At 41.8% G+C, this 16,958-nt stretch overlaps 1 protein-coding gene across 6 annotated transcripts in view; it reads right to left on the bottom strand.

The window, feature by feature from the left end:
- Positions 1–13,393, bottom strand: part of SYK (spleen associated tyrosine kinase) — an 83,678-nt gene extending 70,285 nt beyond the window's left edge. The window contains exon 1 of one of the 6 annotated variants that reach the window (XM_037041219.1): positions 13,087–13,393. The gene's annotated coding sequence lies outside the window, so the exon portion shown is untranslated. Of the gene's footprint in view, positions 1–12,898 lie in introns of all 6 variants that reach the window. The other 5 variants (XM_037041203.1, XM_037041212.1, XM_037041228.1 and 2 more) reach the window with 5 other exon arrangements.
- Positions 13,394–16,958: the final 3,565 nt, after the last annotated feature.

Below are 16,958 nucleotides of genomic sequence, written 5' to 3'. Positions count from 1 at the left end.
TACAGGTTAGAATCATGTGGGTGTTTTGGTTTTTTTTAAAGTACTGGTGACAGGGTCCTGTGCCAAACTTACTCAAAACTTACAGGGCGAGGCCCAGACCTCAGTATTTTTGTTTTTTTCCTTTCTTCTTTTTCACATTTTTTATTGTTATTCAAGTATAGTTGTCTCCATCCCCCACCCCTTCCTTGCTCCTACCTTTAAAAACAGTGAGGTAAGATCAGACCTCAGTATTTCTAAAGCTTTCCACTGATACCTGCCTGCAACCCAGACGCAGAATAACTGCACTAGCACAGCTGCCTCTGCAGTGAAGGTCCAGGGACTCAAATGCATCCAACAGAGCTGACCACTGAAGTGGGCAGCAACATAGGCAGTAGTGACTGAGGGGAATGACAGAGTGAAGAGTTTGGAATTTCACATAGAAATTGAAGGAAGTAATATCAAAGCCATAATTCAAGAAAACACTTGTCGTTAAATACCACCACCCCCAACACACTAATTTTTAGCCATTCTGATTTTTCTAACACAGTAACTCAGGTGGAGGGCCCTGCCCATGTCTTTGGACCAACAGCGCATGCCTCAGGACTCCTGGAGGAAGGACACAAGTATTACTCCACTTCCTGATGTCCAGATGAGTCATGAAAGGAAGTTCTATAACTCGAAAACCTTCGAGCTGGTCTCTGTGGTACTTTATCTTTCCTCAAACTTAGCGGTGCCAGAATTCCAGAGACAGCAAGCTGCATTTCTCACCCACTACCCAGAATGAGAAGCAAGGATTCCAGCCAAGGGGACAGGACCACTGTGTCACATTTTCCAGCCACAGGTGCTCCTCAGGTGCTCCTGCCTCTCACAGGTACACCTGCCTCTCACCCCTTCACATTCTGTTGCTCCCAGGGTTCTCCAATGAGTACATGGCACACATACAGAAATTAAAGTCTTGTTCTCTTATATTTGAAATAATAGATGTAGTCAAGCAATAAGCATTACACCTTCTTCATTTTACCTTAATGAGGGACATGTTCCCTCTTCAGATTTTTCTTTTAAATGGATAGAATCTGCCCTGGCTGGTGTAGCTCAGTGGATTGAGCGCAGGCCTGCGAAACACACAATTGCAGTTCGATTCCCAGTCAGGGCACATGCCTGGGTTGCAGGCCAGTTCCCAGCAGGGGATGCATGAGACGCAACCATACATTGATGTTTCTCTCCTTCTTTCCTTCCCTTCCCCTCTAAAAAAAAAGAACATTTAAAAATAAATAAGTGGATAGAATCTCGGATCCCAAATATCTGACAAAAATTATGCTGGACTTGTTTTTACTGAAGAGAAATGAGTAAGTACTAAGGTTTCTCTGTTACCTCTAAATCCTCTTGAACAAAAACGAATTTATTCTTTCTGAAGCCATACTGAACCAAGTATGCTTAACCTGGGGATACATAAACTAGTGATCTCCAAGCCTGGGCTCCCATTAGACTGCTCCTGGGCAAAAATCTAGAGCCATTTCAGTTCCTGTCATGGAGACAGACTGTAACAGTGCCTGTGCGTGCTTGTGTGATGTATGCTGTGTGTATGTGTGTGTGATTGTCATGCTGAGTAAGGAGACTGGCACTATGGTGAGGGTGAAAGGGCAAGGCCAGATCCTGTAGATAAGACTCAGAGTACTGCCGTCACTTCCCATGGTCAGATCCCCTTAAGGAAATGGAAGCATTTAGGATCTACATGGTAGACAGTGGCAAGCGTTATGATGCGATCACAGTGGCATTAAGTTAGGAAAGGGGGAATGGGTAGAAGCTGGCTTCCCTCCCTGACTCCCCAAGATGTACCAAGTGTGGCTCAAGTACAACATGCCATCTGGGTCTGTCCCACACACCATGTTGCAATGACTGAAATGCTTGTTCTTCTCTGCTGCCCTCAAAGTGTGGCTAGTGAGACTGAGAACTGAATTTTAAATTTTATTTTATTTTAAGCACTTGGCTGTATATGACCACGTGTGGCTGGTGGCGATACATCACAGTACTAGATTCTTGGCAGGGAAGCTGGGGAAAGGTCTCTGGCTTCACCTGGGCCGGGTGTAAGAGGCGGAGCAGGACCAGTGTGATGGGGCAAAGTCACCCAAGGAACAGGCTGTGTGGTCTAGACACCTCTCCTTCCTGGACATGTCTCCTATTTGGACCAAATGTGGAGGTCTTAGGTTTTCTTTTTATTAAGGAGAGACACATTCCACTGCAACCACCCCATTTATTGTATCCAAATCACATTTGAATTATTGAAATATAAGGAAGAAATTTGAAGACTGCCAACATGTGTGAAGCAGGCACCATGATGGAGGCAGGGAGCATACACTTTCTACACCATAGTTTCCATTTGCACATTTAAAAGTGCATGACCAGGGCCAAAATAATGTCACAAATTGTTTCAGTGCTTCAGGATAAGAGTGATGCTATGACCCCTGGGGAGGGGGTCCACAACCAAAAACAGAGAGGAGAGAGCTGAGGAAAGCACTCTCTACGTGTTGCTTGTTAAAACTCAGCAGAGTTCTCAAATGCATCAGTAGGAATAGATTTGCTTCAGAGTCAAGTGACACTGTTGGGTAAGCGCCACTGCTTCCGTGACCTTCCTGCTAAGTCTTCTACAATCATCTTGTGCCTAAATCACTTGTTTTTTCAATCCCCAGGTAAACAGAGATTCTTTCATTCTTTGACCTCCTGTAGCTAACCATGGCCATTCTTGCAGGGGCCTGTTCTTTGCCTGCCAGTTGGCTCAGTCCTTTGCTCAGCATGTCTCTGAGCTCCATGACCCCCCAGAGGCAGGTATTTGCAGCCTCTTTGCACTAGTGAGGCTGCCAGAGCCTAAGCCCTTTCAACAAATGATGGAATCCAGAGCCATGTGCCAGGTTTGCTCCTGCCACCCATGCCACCCCGGAGAGAAGCTTTAGAGCTACTTTTTGGAGCTAGACATTTACGAGTCAAGGCCCTACTCCTAAAAGTTTTTATTACAAAGGGTAAATGCAGGTGCATGGGTGAGCCCTGGGGCTCCTAATGTGAGGGCTACATGGTGCTCATGTGTGTGTGTGTGTGTGTGTGTGTGTGTGTGTTTGTGTAGACAGAGTCAGAACCAGGGAGGACACGACAGAGCATCCCAAAACGGCCCCAAGGTCAACATTTGCTGCAGTCCCTAAAGGCCAAAAGCCAAGCCACATACACCAAGAAACCACTGCCCTGCTCTCAGCCTGAAGCTGTGTTTGTCCTTATGGGAAAGAGCCCACATGAAACAGATTACAAACTGTCTGGCAGAAAATATGTACAGTGGAAAAATGCTAAACACTATTCTTAAAGATGGAAACCATTAAAATGACCTTGTGTAGAAAATGTTACAGGTGGGTTTCTCTATCAGATCAGTACACATGTTCTTTTTCTGTGATTGTTTTACATTCACTCATCTCCTACAGGTCTCACAGCATGTATGAGAACACATAGTCATTCTCACTCAGCAGTCTTCCTCTGAAATTTCCATGGACTCCTGACCTCATGAACATAAGTGCCCTAGGGACAGAGAGTATACAACGTAAAAACATCTGAGACCCTTCTCTCCCTCTCTCAATCTTTGTCTCCTCTCTCTCCCTCTCTCTCACCCCCCCCCCCCCACTATAACTTCTAACACACCCAGAGTCTTTGCAATCAAGGGCACACACAGCTGCCACTAGAACCAGCATACCAATAAATTCAAATTTGGTGGAAATTCTGTTAGGCTTTAAAGATGAGCTTGTGTGCTGTAAAACTCTACTAAATAGTTCAAAACCAGTGGTTCTTAACATTGGTGGCTCCACTTAGTGGGGTGGGTGGTGAGAAGTCTTAATGATTAAAGTCCAAAGGCAGGCTACAGGCCAGACCACATCAGAATCTGGGGAGGCAGCCTGTGCACTAGTGGGCAAAAAAGCAGCATGGGAGATGGCCATGTGCAGTCAAGCTAGAGAACCTGGTTGTATAATTCTAGACAAGTCACCTACCTTCTCTAAGCCCAAGTCTTTGCTTAGAGGCAAAATGGCCCCAACAGCCATGATAGATGCCCTGTTCCTAAATTAGTTCTCTTCCTGGTCTCATCCTATGTACTCTCCTGATGCCAAGCAAAGATTCTTATTTTATTATGATCACTACAAACTTCTATGTGCTGAGTAAAAATGTGTACTTCACCTTTTTCCTTAAATCAACTCCAGTATTCTCTCAACTGCTGCTCACAGTTTTGTGCCTTTGCTTCCAGATCTCTCTGCATATTCATACACACATACAGAGCTGTATAGGCAGACCTGCATCTGATGTAGTAAATAACATTCACTGTAGCCTACATCATTAAAAGCATGTATGTATTTTAAAAAATATACTACATTTTGCTTTTTAACTGACTATAACTTGGATATCTTTATATTTCAGCTCATAAAGATTTTATACTTTTATTTTTTAAAGATTTTATTTATTTTTATTTTTAGACTGAGAGGGAGGGAGGGAGAAAGAGACAAAGAGAAACATCAATGTGTGGTTGTTCTTCATACACCCCATACTGGGGACCTGGCCTGCAACCCAGGTATGTGTCCTGACTGGGAATCAAACCAGCGACCCTTTGTGTCACAGGTCGGCACCCAAACCACTGGGACACACCAGCCAGGGACAACACTGCACACTTTTAAAAAGACCACATGAGATTCCAATGTATGGACATACCGCAGTTTATTTCACAGTCCCCCTACTGGCATGTATTTCTTTTTCCTTTCTTCTTTTTATAGCTATTACAAAATAAAATGTTGCAATAAATTACTGTGTGCATATATTTCTCCACTTTTGTCTATTGATGTGTGTAATAAGTTCCCAAAAGACAAATTATTGAGTCAACGCACTGGGAGCATTTTAAATTTCAGAACATTTTGCCCATCAGCTGGGCCAGTCTCTGTCCACAGGTCCAAGTATGCCTTTCCCCACATCTTGTCACACAGCAAACCTTCACTGCAGGGAAGTAGGCATATCCATGCACTTGAGGTTCACCTGCCATTTTTAACTAGTCAGTGTCCTTGATTGATTTTTCTATTGGCCTGTTTATTTTTCTCACTGATTTGAAAGAACTCACTGCATATTAAATCTATTGATACTTTACAACAGACACTGAAACTAAATATATCTTACAGTTTTCCCCCACTTATTTATATATATTTTTCATTTGTATGGGTATTTGCTTACAATTTTAGTAAGTCACACTCATCAATTTTTTTATTAGGGTTTCATATTTTCTACCATATTCAGAAAGTCCTTCCTCACCCCACAAGTATTTAAAAACTCACCTAAGTTTTCTTTCAAAACTTTTATGATTTCAGTTTTATTTTTCTTCTTTGCTCAACTTGGAATTTATTTTGGTATAAAGAATAAAGCTTTATTTTTTCCAAATTATTAGCCAGTTTTCCCAAGACCATTAATTAACAATAACCCATTCTGTCTTCCCTGACTGCTGGGAAATGGTATCCTTGCCTTGCAATATTTTCTAGGTATATACATACATTCATGCTTTGCCATAGCATCTTGTAGAATTTGTCTCTCCTTATCACTCCTATTTCCAAGTTTTTCTCTGGGTTTTCTCATAAGTTCCTTTACATTTTTTTCAATCTAAAATAGAAAAAATTGTATCTTAGGCATTTTAATTTGCTTAGTTTTGTTTGTTATTTACAAATACAGTGTTCTACCACCATCCAACGCTTACTTCAGCTGGCCCAGACAGGTCTCTGTTGTGCACAATAAGGCCACTACAGGGAGAGGCCAGACTCCATGTAACCACCTGTAGTGGGCTGGGTTGGCAGGTTCCCCAAATCTGTATATTTGAGCCCTAACCCCCATACCTCAGAATGGGACTCTGTTTGGAAACAGGGCTTTACAGACATGATTAAGTTAAAATGAGGTCATTAGGGTGGGCCCTAATTCATATGATTGCTGTCCTTATAAAAAGGGGTAATTAGGATAAGACACACATACACAGAGGGATGACCATGTGAAGACACTGGAGAAGACACCATCCACAAGCCAAATGGACTCCTCAGGAGAACTAACCCTGCTGATACCTTGCTCTCAAACTTCTAGCCTCCAGGACCTGAAACAATAAATGTCTGTTGAAATTCTACCTGCAACACAAATGTTTCTGCGATAGAATGGAAATAAATTTGAAATTATCCTTCTTCCTCTGCCCTACTGCAACCCGTAAGGACACCTTGTACTTCTTCTCCTCCCAACCCTGGGACAGTGGTGTATGCAGAGAGCTGCACTTCTTTCCCATGCGAGGAACGCACAGAGGACAGCTATGCTCTCTGCAGGTGGCTCAGTGCGTGCTTGGCACTAGCTTCCCACAGTACTCTGTGCACTCTGGAAGTCAGCTCAATTTGTGTTGAAGTGATGTTGTCATAGTAACCTCTTATGGATTTGGAATTATTTTTGTACAATTCATATTGAATTGGCTTACTTTTTCAACAAAAAGCTATAAAGATAAGATACAATATGTTTTCTAGGGCTACTGGTAAAGAGTAAGACTGACAGGACCCACTATGCTCATGGCCTCGTGCTGCCCTCGGCTTCCCCATGTCCCACTCATATGACTTTATATCTCCTCAGCACTAAGCAGGGCAGCAGACCTTTTTTTCACTCTTTATTAGAGTAGTGGGTGTGCATTCTGGTTCTGAATTAGAAACACCTCAGTGTGAGGCCTCAACTAACAGCAATATTCAGGTTGGATGAAATGGTTCCTAGATCACTTCCACCTCTAACATTCCATGCATCTTTAAACATGGTGCAATGAAATGAATGATTTTGCACTGGTGATTTCTAAAAATCTGAGTGGACTTGACAATGCTGCCCTTTCCTTAGACACACTTTCTGTCCAGCTCCCAGGGCAACAGAGAAGACCAGAGAAGCCCCAATCCTGGGATCCACCCCTGCTCTAGCAAGCTCTTCTCCCTCCTCATTGTCACTTCCTTCACACAGCTACAACTATCAGCTGATTGGTGTTGCTAAAAAAAAGGAAGTGGTGGACTTCCGCTTTAAGCATATGCAGCAGCTATAAATGCAGAGAATGAAAAGAAACAGCAATAAAAGCAACAGCACATAATATAAATCCATACCACTTGGGGGAGCAAAGGAAGCACAACACTAGTACATTGGAAACTATCAGTCCTTGAAAGACACAAAGCAACATGGTCGCAAACTGAAGAGGGAAAGAACAGCCCACATATACACGCAGGGGGACGGCTGTGAGGCAGGAGAAACCCTGGAGAGGACGGAGGCCTGGGGTGGGGTGGGGTGGGGTGGGGTGGGGTGGGCAGTGTGAGGGAGGAATAGCCAAGCCCTCACCAAGCCCTGAGCTGTGGGCACCCCTATGAGCAACAAAAGTTCTTCTTAAGGAAGACCTTCTTGTGCAGAGGCAGAACATGGCTAGTTCTGCAAAGAACAGAAAGCAGATGCCTTGCTCCCACATACTGGTTACTGGCTCATGCTGCCCTGTGCACATCTCTCCTGCCTCCTCTCTCATGGGCCACGTAACAGATACAGTCTTAAAAGACCACCTCCTAGGCCCCTACCCACCTCCACCCCCCCAAAAAAAGAGCAGCCCTGGCCTGTGAGTGAAATCCCCAGCAGCCCAGGAAAGCTAAGTCCATGAAGGAACAATACCAAACAAGAGGATGAGGAGGTATCAAAGGGACAAAGGTCAGGGAGCAGAAGGATAATGTCTGCACTGGAGACAGCAACAAAAACCAGAAGACTAATGTATTGTTAAAATTAAAAATAAATCATTTTCCTTGGAAATTAATCACCTGCTTGCCAAAATGTACAAATGCACTGAATAAGATAGGCAGGGCCCTGGCTGGTGTAGCTCAGTGGATTGAGCACGGGCCTGCGAACCACACGATCGCGGTTCGGTTCCCAGTTAGGGCACATGCCTGGGTTGCAGGCCAGTTCCCAGCAGGGGACTCACGAGAGGCAACCATACATTGATGTTTCTCTCCTTCTCTCCTTCCTTTCCTCTCTAGTGATAAATAAATAAAATCTTAAAAAAAAAACACAGAATGGGATTTGAACCCAGTGAGGACTCAGACCCCTCCTCTCAACCACTGTCAATACAAATACAAAGTAAATGTGACTTTGAGGTGTTAAGCAATCAAATGATTAAAATATTCTTAGCATTTAAGATAAAATTAACCACAGTATTCTGCCAACACCCAAGCACAGCCTGAGAATCTTTGTAAAAGGGCAGTGGAGAGTCACCCAGTATTTCTAAAAGTGGACTTTTGGACATCTGGTCCCTGCATCAAGAACCAATGCACCCCATGCCCGTAAAGGTGTGGGAGAACACAGACTTATGTCCCTCCATGCATATCACCTGCACAACAGCTCTGAATAATCCCATTGCATTATCTGTGGTTACCCCTTTGTATGCAACTTTATTCTGTCCAGCATTTCACTTACTTGAGCTCCCTGAGCAACACCACTGAAAATGCACAGCACCTGTTCAGGAATCAAGGACATTTGGACCAGCCATCTGATGAAAGCCCTGGACTCAACATTCCCAGGCAAGTACAATCAGATCATAAAACATCAATATCAGATCAAATACAGTGGTAATATTCAAATTGGTTTTAAATGGAGATGCCATTTAAAATGTTCCTATAGAAATAATTATAAAAACTCTCCACTACAAATAAATAAATAACCATGGAGATAACAAGCTTGGAAAAATGTTTTTAATAATTGAGACAATGGATTTACAACAGGCACAATGTACATGAATGTTAGTAAGAGGTATGTGAAAGCCCCAAAAGATAAAACAAAGGGTCTGATAAGCAATTTGCAGGAAATGTATTTTCAAGTCCCCAATACATGCTTTAGACATTAGTGTTTATGCAGTGAGGCTGAAGAGAAACTGTCAAACTGGAGCAAGAAGATTGAGGGTTCCAGAAAAAAAAAAAGCAAAGAAAAGTACAACTGATAGGTTGTTTGATATATGTGACTCAGTGGGTTATTGAGTCAAGAGGAGTTTTAGCTTAGTTGGGAAGACAAATGTAATAGGCACAGGGCCCATTGGAAAAACAAAACACCACCACCACAAACCAGAACAAGAAATTACCCTGGGGAAAAATAACAAGGGGGACAAAAAATGTAGCTACATTATATACCTCACTTTAGAAGTAAACATCATCACAATAAAGTAAACACTAAGTAGACCCTAACCCCTATTCTAGAATGATTATCCTGGGTGGTGGGCAGTTTAGGAGAGACAGGGGTTCATTTCTCAGAGTAGGAAGTCAGCAGACATGGTGTATAACAGAGCCAAACAAAAGCAAATAAGCATATTATAAAAAATAAGGCAGATAAATAACAATAAAAATAAAAAAGTTGCTTTGGGTGAGCAGTACTACAGGATAAAAAAGTATTATAATCAATTAAAATTAAATAAAAAGAAAAATTAACTGTGGTCATACCAAAGCATTTCCATGACAACTTAACAGAAATGGATGGACTTAATAAATTAAATCAATCAAACTGGCTAGGACAGAATGAAAACTTATCAATTAAGACAAACAGATGGAGTGAGAAAGCTAAATGTCACATGTTGGTCATTCCAATGCTCTTTGTAGCCACTCAGAGTCTAACTAAACAAACCCATGCTCAGGCCTTTCTTGAACAGCTTCGGCCTTCAGGGCCTCTTCCACCCTCTGCACTCCACCAGTGACTGTCTCCAGGCCTGGTCCCACTGACCCTGACACCAGCCTGCACTCCTGGCAGACCCTGCTGCCTGCTCCCTGCTGCCTGCTCAGCCTCCGCTCAAACTAGGGCCTCTCCCACATAGCACACCAGTCTGAAAGCCCAGCACCCTCTGGCATCCGTGCTCTCCTCCAGTGCTCCAGCACAGCAGTGAGGACTATTGTTACCAGCTTAAGGAGCAAGGACTCCAGTTTCAGAGCTAGGTACCCCCAAGACAGAGGATGCTGTTCACCAGATACTGACTACCATAAAGCTTTCAGCACACCCTCCTTGTCATCAAGGCATCACCAATATTCTAGATCGTTCCTACCTTCCTCCTCTCATCATCGGCCTTTGGCAGCCTCCAAAACTAAATATATGGTTTCTCCAAGAAATAAAAGAATCAAGAAAGAGTAATTTTTGATTTGTTAAGTCTGCTGCAACATAAACTAAATGTCCTTTCTACCGGTATCTATTACCTTGGCTGAATGTGGTCATACTTAAGATTTCAATTCAAACACCTTTCAAGATTCATAGGGCAAAACTTACATAATTAATCGTAAGGGCAAAAAAAATTCAAATTGATATAAGATAATTTTGTCAGTCAAAGTTGTAAGCTAATAAAAGAATTCCTAATAATATAATATTAAAATGAATAAACTTTTTCTTTAAAATGTAATCAGCTAGTTTTATTTTTAATATCTTCCTACAATTCCTCAGTTTAAAAAATCTCTTTTCCAAGTGAAAAGAAACCAACCTGCTCAAATCAAAGTAGAAAATAAGATGATAAGACATGTCAGGGAGTTTAATGCTAATCTCCTTTTAAAATTCTACCTTTTGATTTCAATTGCTCTAAAAAAATATGGAGACATTTAAGAAAATTCTCCCCAAAGGCCTAAATTCCTAATTTTTTAATATTATTTTTATTTAATTCTTGTTCAAGTACAGGTTTCTGTCTAAATTCCTAATTTTTTCCTTTACTCGTTTACAGCTAAACCATTCCAAAAGTGGAAGAAAATGTTAAAATTTGCAAACCAGGAGAGAAGAGGTAAATTAGGGCATAATTAGAAAAAAATCCATTATAGTTAAAGTTGAAAAAGCAAAAATTAGCTCAGACTTTAAAAAGTGCCCTGCCATTCCTTAGGTACAGATGACAGACAGAGTCAACTGCACAGTGAATAGCAGACAATATTTCTTCCCAGGGCATACTACAGCTGGAAATGATGACAATACCCTTTCCCTGAGTTAACTACTGCATTTTGCTCTACAGTCCTGGATTATCAGAAATTTTGCTGTTCAAAAGTACATCAGTAAGGATAAAACATACTATTTCACTTGCAGGATTCATGTTTTGATGGTTATCATAAAAATTCAGTGAAGTCCTGCTATTTCAGATTCTTTGTAAAGGGGACACTGCCCATCTAATTACTGGAAAGTGAATTATCGGGCAGTAAAAAAAACAATTTGCTTTCAAAATCAAACGGTAGCTTGAGGGAGTCTAATACAGATTCAGTCCTTCAGCCCAACACCAAAGAGCTCTGAAAAACAAGTTGTTTAGTAATTTTAGGAAACTTCTTTTAGTGACCACACCTGCCCTAAATTGACACATAGTTTTATTATTCTACCTAGCGAAATTATTCACAGTATAGGCGCAGAAACAATTGTGTGGAGTTATAGGACGCTGTATTCGAGTGCGAGGTGTCAGCATGCACATGTACCTTTCTAAACTCTGAGAAATGTCTTTTTCAATGATGAAATTCAGATTCTAACTTTGAATTTTAAATTCTGAAAAACCCCTCCTTCTAAAGCACATCTGAGCACAAAGGTCTTGAGTAATGATTATGAACATGCAGCATGCTGCCTAAGTGATGTCCTACTAAGAAGTCCTTGGTTTTAAAACAGAGAAATCAGACCTGTACTTAGAATATTAAATATGAGTCTAAGGAAGGCTAAGGCATTATTTCTTAAATACAAACCAAGCAACGAAATGATCTCCCTGCCAATTTCATCCCTCAGAAAAGGCAACATCTAAAATTAGGTACGCACCTAATTTTTATCCTAGCTTAAAACATTAAAAATATTTTAGTTAAGACTATTTATATAAGCCTACATATCTGGGCACTACAAACGTACAGAATACAAATCAATTTCTATTTTACTACAAAATTTTTCTAAGCACATCAAAAGAAAGATGATGATTGAACAAAATGATCTGATAAAATAATTTGAATGTATTCCTTACTTAAAACACCTAATACTTTACAAGTATTTAATTATTTTAGTTCAAATATATCCATGCACGAGGGGCAGGGAACGAGTGGAGCATTAATGAATTTAACTGCATTTTATAGAAATGCTACCGGTGTAATACCATAAATATTACAAAACAAAGAAAACAAAGAAAGCAGACAGTAGAGTTAATTCCATTTCTTCCAGAAAATTTCCATCATCAAGTGATTTTTTTAAAAAAAATTCAAATGTCTGACATCTTCAACTCTCGACTACATGCTGAAATGTTCCAGCCAACAGTTTTACTGGGGTTCAATGAAATCTTTGGCGAGTCAAGCCAACTCATTAAAATAATATAAGGCTGTTTTCAACGTACAAATATTTAAACTCTAAATTCTCTAATAACTCTCCTTCTGTTTTTGAACATTCAAGCACACACACAAAAATTACTCAAATTTCCATTTTATTATATAAAACTGTACTGCTCTCCAAATCACTCACTGGCCAAATAAGCTACTTTTTCATGAAAATGTTCCGAAGGAGTAATCATTTTAAATTTGAGTAGGAGTTATGAAAGTTTCCTGTGTTTTATACAACTGCTCTCCCTTTGTGTTGTATAAGAAATATAGTTTATATAAAACTTCTGCAGGTACACTGAGTCACGACAAGCACTGTGGAATTTTCCAGACCATTCACGTAGCTGGCCAAACGAAAAGCGTTCTTCGGGAGACCCAGTTTCCCCGAGCCCACGGATTCCCGCTAGTGCTTCCCAGGACAGCCAGCTTCCGCACGGTCCGCGCCGCGGCCGCACCTGAAGCCCCGGGCCCCGCACAGTCCCGTGGCCCGGGCCTGGCTCCCAGTACAGGAGCCGGACCTGAGAGGATCTAGGTTTAGGAGAAAAGCGGGCACCACTTACCTATATCAATATCCCCTCCTTTTTCAAAGGACAAGGGCTCCGAGTGTCCCGCCAATGCGCCTGGACACTCACAAACCCGCCGAGGGGGACGCACAGCCGCATCCCACCCGCGCCGCCTTCCCCAGCCCCGAGGAGCCCCAGATTCCGCGTCCTCGCCGCTGAGCGGAGAGCGCGCGCGCCACACCTACCGGCGCAGGTGAGCCAAGGGCGGGGCGGCCCCGGGTCGAAGCTCAGGGAGCTGAGTAGAAGGAACCGGGCTCGGGCCGGGGGCGTTCGTGGGGCTCTCTGCGAACAGCGAGAGGCCCGGGGCTCCTGCTCGCTCCTCCCGCCGCCGGAGTCTCCTCACCCGACGAGCGCGTGGGGCTTCCTCATTTTGGGCAACTTCCTCAACGCGCCCGGACTGGACCCGCACTTCCTCCCAGCCGCCGCCCCGGCGCCTGTAAGCCCCCAATTCCGAAGCCCGAAGCCGAGCAGCGGCAGCTAGACCGAGGACCCGATCCCAAGTTTGGCCGGAGAGGCCGGAGGCGGGAGGGAAGGAGGAAGCCATTTGGGTGCTCTGCCCTCCTCCGGGGCTCAGAGGGCCAGGGGTCTTCATATACAGAGAGAGCCATTGCCAACAACAGAAACTTCTTCCCTTTGTCGCCTGCAGCCTATTCCTGCTAATGACCGTAGGCCCTCCAGGCAGGCCTGTTCCCGCTGCTACTGCTCAGGAAGAGCATCTTGTTCCCTGTGCTCTGTGTCTTCCCAGTCACCAAGCCAAGACACCCCTGCTAACTCTTAACCAGGAAGCCTTGGAGTCAGGCCAAGGTGTCCTTAAGTGTCACCAGACTTCCCCACAGGCCTTTGGGAGGTCCCAGCCTGTCCAACGCAGCCTGTTTTTGAGGGCTTTAATTATCCTAAAGGTCTTGATAGTGCATTTAACTTGTTTCATTTACCCACAGCGGCCTGCTGTCTGGAGCTAAATTACATTTAATCCTTTTCTGTAGTTCTTCAAATGGTTTAAAAACACCTACGTGTTTTCCCCTCCCTATCCTCTTCCCCTTTTTCTGTGTTGGGCAGCACTTTAAAATCTTCCCATAAAATCCCTCACAGCCCCTCACATTCTCAGTAAAACTGGTTGGGGGTGCCTGATTTTAAAGCCTGTAGCCTGAACCCAAATACAATAACCAAAATAAACTATGTAGTGTGTTAGATTATAATTGCCATGGAGAAAAATAGGTGATAGGGAGTGCTTACATTCCATTGTAGTCCCTCAGCCTTTTCACGTGGACATTCTCTTACATTCATTTTGCCATTAAATGTTTTTATTTATTGTACTGTATTTTTTCCATTACCATTTATCCACCCGATACCCTCTTCCACCTCTACCCCCCTCTCTTCGGCAATCACTGGGTCCATGAGTTCTTTCTGTTTTTATTTTTTTCCCTTTTTTGGCTCAATCCCTTGTCCCCTACCCTACACCTCCCCAGAGCTATTAGCCTGCTCTCTATCTACCAGTCTGTCTCTATTTTGCTTGTTAGTTGTTGGTTCATTAGATTCCACACATGAACTAAATCATATTGTACCTGTGTTAATAGTTGACTGGCTCATCCATGCTGTTGCAAAGGGTACAATTTTAAATGTTTAGCTCAAGTGAAGGATTTTTATTATGGTTATATGTGTTAATCATTGGACTTCAATACACTTCAAATACACTTCACCACGCCAGCAAAATAGCCATCATCCTCTAAACAAAGGCTTAGGATATTCAGATAGGTTTTCAGAATTACCAAAATTGTTGGAAATGGGCATTTAAGATTACATATTTCTTTAGGGACTGCTTGTAGAGATGAGGTAATGTTCTAGGTGCATCTTCATACCATCCTTTAGCACTGCTATAGTCCTTTTTGAGTAAACTTTAAAAAGTTAATCAGTATGCTTATAATGATTTTTTTAAATGTTAAAATCATCACACAAATAACTGTAAAAAATCTTTCTAAAAGTCAACACATTTCTCCCACACTTCCTTTCTTTGCTCTTTATTTTAACTTTGTTTTTAATCTTTCACTGCAGTAACCCTCAGCTATGATTGTACGCTGAGTCCTGGAAGCCCTCTTTAGCAATGCTTGAACTAGGATGATCTCAGGGACACCCCACAAATCAGTTTTTAATGAGTCCTGTTTCCTGTGGATTCTATATTTATTTATATTTTGTTTTTTTCCAAAAAGTCAATATATGTTTCTGTTTTTGCTGCGTGAATTTCACCACGTGAAGTCTCACACGTTTGCTGCGTGGTCTGAGTGTTTCCGTGGTTCTCGTTCAGTGTGCCTGGCTTTCATGTGTACTTGATCACATTCGACTGGGAGCTGTTCATTGTCCCTGAAACATTAGTTGTGGAAATTAGTTGACACCTGGGAAGAAGGTATTTTATTTCAAAGAGAATTTATCTTTGCTTCTGTGAGAAGCTTAGAGTCCAACTAGTGTTTGAACAATTTAAGAAAATTGCTTATGTTTTTTGGGCCAGCTAAGTGATACAAATTTGGGCATAATTTTGGTCAACTTATGGTTATAATTTCTCAAGGATGAACATCTTCTGTTTCTGTTCTGTGCTTTCCTTTTGCTTTTATTTCAGTCCTTGTTTCTTGTATTCATGCCTTCCTCTTTAGTTTACTCCATCATTTTAGTAGATCACAAGGCCCAAGAGTCCTGAGAAATGGAAGTAGATATTTTAAAGAACTTACATATCCAAAAAGTTCTACCCTCAAGTTTGATTGGTGGTTTGGATTGTATAGAATTCTAGTTCAGAAATGATTTTTCTTCACAATTTGAAGTCATTATTCTGTTTTTTCTTTCTTTTTGCTTCCAGTGTTGCTGTTGAGAAATCCAAACCATCCTAAGTCTTTGTCTTTTCATTCTGATTCTTTGTCTTTTGAGCATCGTTGCTAGTTCGTTGTTTTACCTTGTCCAGGCTTGCCAGCTTTCTCCAGACCTTCTATTTGCCTTTCTCCTCTCTGGTGACACCTCCTTAATCCTTACATCACATCCTCTTACTTTCCCCTTCTAGATTACAGTGTGAGGGTTTATTAGTCCCTTTATGCCTGATTTTTCATAGCCTTTGAACATGGAGGGATGGAGTTGTGTTGCAATGGCTGGGCTTCTCCTTCCTGCACGAGACTGGGTTGAATATAGGAGGGTTCACTACTCTTGGGAGACAGAAAGGGGATAGCATTCCCCCTGTTTTGGAGGCAGCTATAAGCATCAGCTCAGTCCCTCAGTTGATGTGTGGAGTCTTCAGACTTCTGATAGTCATACAGATGGCTAACATTTCTTTTTTTTTCTTTCAACTCCACTGCAGCCATTTTCACTACTCCTTAGTCAAAAATGGGAAAAGCTAAGAATAAATTATCACTCCTTTTTCTTTTATCGATATTTGAGTGAGAATTGTCAGGATTTTGTAGACTCACCAGATGTGGTCTCTGGGAGGTGGGAACATGACCTCACCCTGATCCTCTCAAACTTCTGTTTTTTACATGAGCCAGCGCTTTCCCGACTTCATCTCATTAAGTCCTTCTCCTTTTCTTGTTTGGTTACTGTGGGTAACCTGTACATTTTTGTTTTCTCCTCCTTTTCTTTTAACTTAGGTAGAATGGTAGAATGGAGGGAGGAATCTTTTTTTTTCCTAGATAGGAAGGCCTTGATACTCCCTGAATATTTCACCACTTTTATCCAAAATTTAATGTCACACATTTTTATTTTTACCATAGAATATGCATTGTACATTGTAAGATTTAGAATGCTAGATCCTCATTTTATTTCTTTCAAATTAAAAATATGCGAGTTCCACATGATATATGTTAGGATGCTTTAGATTACAAGTATAAGAATATTTAACTTCAGCTATTGACATGATAAAATTTTATTGGCACAAAAATGAGAAATGTCCAGTTAGGATAGCTGAAGTCAGATGTATTTTTATATAAATCATTTTAAGTTGAGATAAAAGCAATATAAGACAAAATTCACCACTAGAACTGTTTTAAAATACACTAATTTAATTCTGTCTTGTGTTATGCAAGCAAGT

The sequence above is a fragment of the Sturnira hondurensis genome, unplaced genomic scaffold, assembly GCF_014824575.4.
Source record: "Sturnira hondurensis isolate 20B ecotype Veracruz unplaced genomic scaffold, ASM1482457v3 Scaffold0000460, whole genome shotgun sequence".
Lineage (NCBI taxonomy): Eukaryota > Metazoa > Chordata > Mammalia > Chiroptera > Phyllostomidae > Sturnira > Sturnira hondurensis.
Note: the sequence above shows the minus strand (reverse complement) of the source record. Positions and strands in the feature narration are given on the sequence as shown.